Source organism: Salvelinus alpinus, chromosome 20 (assembly GCF_045679555.1).
Source record: "Salvelinus alpinus chromosome 20, SLU_Salpinus.1, whole genome shotgun sequence".
NCBI classification, from domain to species: Eukaryota; Metazoa; Chordata; class Actinopteri; order Salmoniformes; family Salmonidae; genus Salvelinus; species Salvelinus alpinus.
In genome coordinates, this window is record NC_092105.1 from 3,510,015 (window position 1) to 3,516,310 (window position 6,296).

Consider the following 6,296-nt stretch of genomic DNA (forward strand, 5'->3'; position numbering starts at 1 on the left):
TTCTGTCTCAATAAAACCCTGGTCTTCTGTTCCTTCTGCTCTGTCTCAATAAAACCCTGGTCTTCTGTTCCTTTTGTTCTGTCTCAATAAAACCCTGGTCTTCTGTTCCTTTTGTTCTGTCTCAATAAAACCCTGGTCTTCTGTTCCTTTTGTTCTGTCTCAATAAAACCCTGGTCTTCTGTTCCTTCTGCTCTGTCTCAATAAAACCCTGGTCTTCTGTTCCTTTTGTTCTGTCTCAATAAAACCCTGGTCTTCTGTTCCTTTTGTTCTGTCTCAATAAAACCCTGGTCTTCTGTTCCTTCTGCTCTGTCTCAATAAAACCCTGGTCTTCTGTTCCTTCTGCTCTGTCTCAATAAAACCCTGGTCTTCTGTTCCTTTTGTTCTGTCTCAATAAAACCCTGGTCTTCTGTTCCTTCTGCTCTGTCTCAATAAAACCCTGGTCTTCTGTTCCTTCTGCTCTGTCTCAATAAAACCCTGGTCTTCTGTTCCTTCTGCTCTGTCTCACTAAAACCCTGGTCTTCTGTCCCTTCTGTCCCTTCCGGGCTGCCATATTTTAATCTGATCCCAATTTTATTACTGTTCACATCTGTGGTGGTGAAGTGTTGGGCAACCACCCTGCTTGGGTTTCCATAACAACCATCATCAAGACAGTTCCCATCTGCCGTGTGTCGATTAGCTGTGAGAGAAAGATGCACTGCACACTCGCGCACGCACCCACTGCCCGTCTCTGTGGCAGAATGGGTCATTTGGTTGAATAGGAGAATGTATCAATTAAGTGTTTTAATATAACACACTAATACCAGGCAGGGACCCTCTCTCTCTCTCTCTCTCACTTCTCTCTCTCTCTCTCGCTTCTCTCTCTCTCTCGCTTCTCTCTCTCTCTCTCTCTCTCTCTCTCTCTCTCGCTCTCTCTTCTCTCTCTGTCTCTCTCTCTGTCCTCTCTCTCTTCTCTCTCTTCTCTCTCTCTCTTCTCCCTCTCTCTCTCTTCTCTCTCGCTCTCTCTTCTCTCTCGTTCTCTCTTCTCTCTCGCTCTCTCTCTCTCGCTCTCTCCCTTCTCTCTCTCTAGCTCCCAAATTCAATGTAATTCAAAGGGCTTTATTGGCATGGGAAACACACACTGAGTATACAAAACATGAACACCTGCTTTTCCATGACATAGACTGACCAGGTGAATCCAGGTGAAGCTATGATTCCTTATTGATTTCACTTGTTAAATAGTGTAGGGGAGGAGACGGGTTAAATAAGGATTTTTAAGCCTTGAGACATGGATTGAGTGTGTCTGCCATTCAGAGAGTGAATGGAAAAGACAAAAGATTTAAGTGCCTTTGAAAGGGGTATGGTAGTAGGTGCCAGGTGCGCCGGTTGGTGTCAAGAATGGCAACTCTGCTGGGTTTTTCACACAGTTTCCTGTGTGTATCAAGAACGGTCTACCACCCAAAGGACATCCAGCCAACTTGACACAACTGCGGTAGTCAAGTTGTGGGAATTTGTCATTTGGCCTTACTGCTATTAGCCCATAGAAACAGGGAGACAGGGCTGGTTCAGGGGGATGGGGAGACAGGGCTGGTTCAGGGAGATGGGGAGACAGGGCTGGTTCAGGGGGATGGGGAGACAGGGCTGGTTCAGGGGGATGGGGAGACAGGACTGGTTCAGGGGGATGGGGAGACAGGACTGGTTCAGGGGGATGGGGATGGGGAGACAGGGCTGGTTCAGGGGTATGGGGAGACAGGGCTGGTTCAGGGGGATGGGGAGACAGGACTGGTTCAGGGGTATGGGTATGGGGAGACAGGACTCGTTCAGGGGGATGGGGAGACAGGGCTGGTTCAGGGGGATGAGGAGACAGGACTGGTTCAGGGGTATGGAGAGACAGGGCTGGTTCAGGGGTATGGGGAGACAGGACTGGTTCAGGGGTATGGAGAGACAGGGCTTGTTCAGGGGTATGGGGATGGAGAGACAGGACTGGTTCAGGGGGATGGGGAGACAGGACTGGTTCAGGGGGATGGGGAGACAGGGCTGGTTCAGGGGGATGGGGAGACAGGCCTGGTTCAGGGGGATGGGGAGACGGGGCTGGTTCAGGGGGATGGGGAGACAGGGCTGGTTCAGGGGGATGGGGAGACAGGGCTGGTTCAGGGGTATGGGGAGACAGGGCTGGTTCAGGGGTATGGGGAGACAGGGCTGGTTCAGGGGTATGGGGATGGGGAGACAGGGCTGGTTCAGGGGTATGGGGATGGGGAGACAGGGCTGGTTCAGGGGTATGGGGAGACAGGGCTGGTTCAGGGGGATGGGGAGACAGGGCTGGTTCAGGGGGATGGGGAGACAGGGCTGGTTCAGGGGGATGTGGAGACAGGGCTGGTTCAGGGGGATGGGGAGACAGGGCTGGTTCAGGGGGATGGGGAGACAGGGCTGGTTCAGGGGGATGGGGAGACAGGGCTGGTTCAGGGGGATGGGGAGACAGGACTGGTTCAGGGGGGTGGGGAGACAGGGCTGGTTCAGGGGGAAGGGGAGACAGGGCTGGTTCAGGGGGATGGGGAGTCAGGGCTGGTTCAGGGGTATGGGTATGGGGAGACAGGGCTGGTTCAGGGGTATGGGGGTGGGGAGACAGGGCTGGTTCAGGGGGATGGGGAGACAGGACTGGTTCAGGGGGATGGGGAGTCAGGGCTGGTTCAGGGGTATGGGTATGGGGAGACAGGGCTGGTTCAGGGGTATGGGGGTGGGGAGACAGGGCTGGTTCAGGGGGATGGGGAGACAGGGCTGGTTCAGGGGGATGAGGAGACAGGGCTGGTTCAGGGGGATGGGGAGACAGGGCTGGTTCAGGGGGATGGGGAGACAGGGCTGGTTCAGGGGGATGGGGAGACAGGGCTGGTTCAGGGGGGTGGGGAGACAGGGCTGGTTCAGGGGGATGGGGAGACAGGGCTGGTTCAGGGGTATTGGGAGACAGGCCTGGTTCAGGGGGATGGGGAGACAGGGCTGGTTCAGGGGGATGGGGAGACAGGGCTGGTTCAGGGGTATGGGGAGACAGGGCTGGTTCAGGGGTATGGGGAGACAGGGCTGGTTCAGGGGTATGGGGAGACAGGGCTGGTTCAGGGGGATGGGGAGACAGGGCTGGTTCAGGGGTATGGGGAGACAGGGCTGGTTCAGGGGGATGGGGAGACAGGGCTGGTTCAGGGGTATTGGGAGACAGGCCTGGTTCAGGGGGATGGGGAGACAGGGCTGGTTCAGGGGGATGGGGAGACAGGGCTGGTTCAGGGGTATGGGGAGACAGGGCTGGTTCAGGGGTATGGGGAGACAGGGCTGGTTCAGGGGGATGGGGAGACAGGGCTGGTTCAGGGGGATGGGGAGACAGGGCTGGTTCAGGGGTATGGGGAGACAGGGCTGGTTCAGAGGTATGGGGGATGGGGAGACAGGGCTGGTCTGGTTGTGCAGGCTCTACGCTCGAGACCTCCAGTGCGCCTCCACGGCCCAGTGTATCCGGTGCCTCCGCCAAGAACCAGGCCTCCAGTATGTCTCCCCAGCCTGATGAGTCCTGTGCCTGCTGCCAGAACCAGGCCTCCTGTATGTCTCCCCAGCCTGGTGAGCCCTGTGGCAGCTCCACGTACCAGACTGCCCATATGTCTCCTCACTCCAGTGATGATCCATGGCAAGAAGCCTCCAGTGATGATCCATGGCACAAAGCCTCCAGTGATGATCCATGGCACGAAGCCTCCAGTGATGATCCATGGCACGAAGCCTCCAGTGAGGCGTCATGGCACGAAGCCCGCAAAGAGGGTCCCCAGTCCGGAGCCTCCAGTGACGTTTTCCAGTACGGAGCCTCCAGCAACGGTCCCCAGTCCGGGGCCCGCAACGAGGGTGCCCAGTCCAGGGCCCGCAGCGAGGGTCCCCAGTCCGTGGCCCGCAACGAGGATCCCCAGTCCAGGGTCGGCGACGAGGGTCCCAGCACCAGAGATGCCACCAAAGTGGGGTGAGCCAGAGGTGGAGCGGGGTCTGCGTCCCGCACCTGAGCCGCCACCGCGGATAGATGCCCACCCAGACCCTCCTCTATAGGTTCAGGTCTTGCGGCCGGAGTCCGCACCTTTGGGGAGGGGGGGAGGGGTACTGTCACGCCCTGACCTAGAGAGCCTTTTTATATCTCTAGTTGGTTTGGTCAGGGTGTGATTTGGGGTGGGCATTCTATATTTTGTTTTCTATGTTTCTTTATTTCTATGTTTTGGCCGGGTATGGTTCTCAATCAGGGACAGCTGTCTATCGTTGTCACGGATGATGAAAGGAGAGGACCAAGGTGAGGTGACCAAGGTGAGGTGACCAAGGTGAGGTGACCAAGGTGAGGTGACCAAGGTGAGGTGACCAAGGTGAGGTGACCATGGTGAGGTGACCATGGCGTTCACGTGATAGGCAGCTTTCCATCGCTCAACTGAAGTCAATCTAATTCTCCGGTTGGAACGTTATTCAAGATTTATGTTAACAACATTCTAAAGATTGATTCAATACATCGTTTGACATGTTTCTACTGACTGTTACGGAACTTTTGGACATTTCGTCAGGTTTTAGTGAACGCGCTTAGTGACTTTGGAATTGTTTACCAAACGCGCTAACCAAAGTAGCTAATTGGACATAAATAACGGACATTATCAAACAAATCAAGCATTTATTGTGGACCTGGGATTCCTGGGAGTGCATTCTGATGAAGATCATCAAAGGTAAGGGAACATTTATCATGTAATTTCTGGTTTCTGTTGACACCAACATGGCGGCTAATTTGACTATAGTTCTGAGCGCCGTCTCAGATTATTGCATGGTTTGCTTTTTCCGTAAAGTTTTTTTGAAATCTGATACAGCGGTTGCATTAAGGAGAGGTATATCTATAAATCCAAGTGTATAACTTGTATTATCATCTACATTTATGATGAGTATTTCTGTTGAATCGATGTGGCTATGCAAAATCACTGGATGTTTTTGGAACTAGTGAACGTAACACGCCAATGTAAACTCAGATACTTTGATATAAATATGAACTTTATCAAACAAAACATACATGTATTGTGTAACATGAAGTCCTATGAGTGTCATCTGATGAAGATCATCAAAGGTTAGTGAATAATTTTATCTCTATTTGTGATTTTTGTGACTCCTCTCTTTGGCTGGAAAAATGGCTGTGCTTATTCTGTGACTTGGTGGTGACCTAACATAATCGTTTGTGGTGCTTTCGCTGAAAAGCATATTTGAAATCGGACACTTTGGTGGGATTAACAACAAGATATAAGAAGAAGTTAAAAACCATAAGAAGTTAAAAACCTGGAAATCAGTCAATCAGTCAATCAGTCAGTCAATCAATCAATCAATCAATCAATCAGTCAGTCAGTCAGTCAATCAGTCAGTCAATCAATCAGTCAGTCAGCCAGTCAATCAGCCAGTCAATCAATCAGTCAATCAATCAATCAGTCAATCAATCAGTCAGTCAGTCAGTCAGTCAATCAATCAGTCAATCAGTCAGTCAGTCAGTCAATCAGTCAATCAATCAGTCAATCAATCAATCAGTCAGTCAATCAGTCAATCAATCAGTCAGTCAATCAGTCAATCGTTAGTCAATCAGTCAGTCAATCAGCCAATCAATCAATCAGTCAATCAATCAATCAGTCAGTCAATCAGTCAGTCAATCAATCAATCAGTCAATCAATCAGTCAGTCAATCGGTCAATCAATCAATCAGTCAATCAGTCAGTCAATCAGTCAGTCAATCAATCAGTCAATCAATCAATCAGTCAATCAATCAATCAGTCAATCAATCAGTCAATCAATCAGTCAATCAATCAGTCAATCAATCAATCAGTCAATCAGTCAATCAATCAATCAATCACACATCATTAACACAATGGAAAAATCTAATGATTTATTATTGAAATATTGAAATAGCATGGGCGACTGAGAAAATAAATTGAGGGGTGTGGCCAGGCACTAGAGATAGGGGTGTGGCCAGGCACTAGAGATGTGGGTGTGGCCAGGCACTAGGGATGGGGGTGTGGTCAGGCACTAGAGATGGGGGTGTGGCCAGGCACTAGAGATGGGGGTGTGGTCAGGCACTAGAGATGTGGGTGTGGCCAGGCACTAGAGATGGGGGTGTGGCCAGGCACTAGAGATGTGGGTGTGGTCAGGCACTAGAGATGTGGGTGTGGTCAGGCACTAGAGATGGGCCAGGCACCAGAGATGGGGGTGTGGCCAGGCACTAGGGATGGGGGTGTGGCCAGGCACTAGGGATGGGGGTGTGGCCACACAGTGTTTGTAGCCAATGTGGATAATTTAATC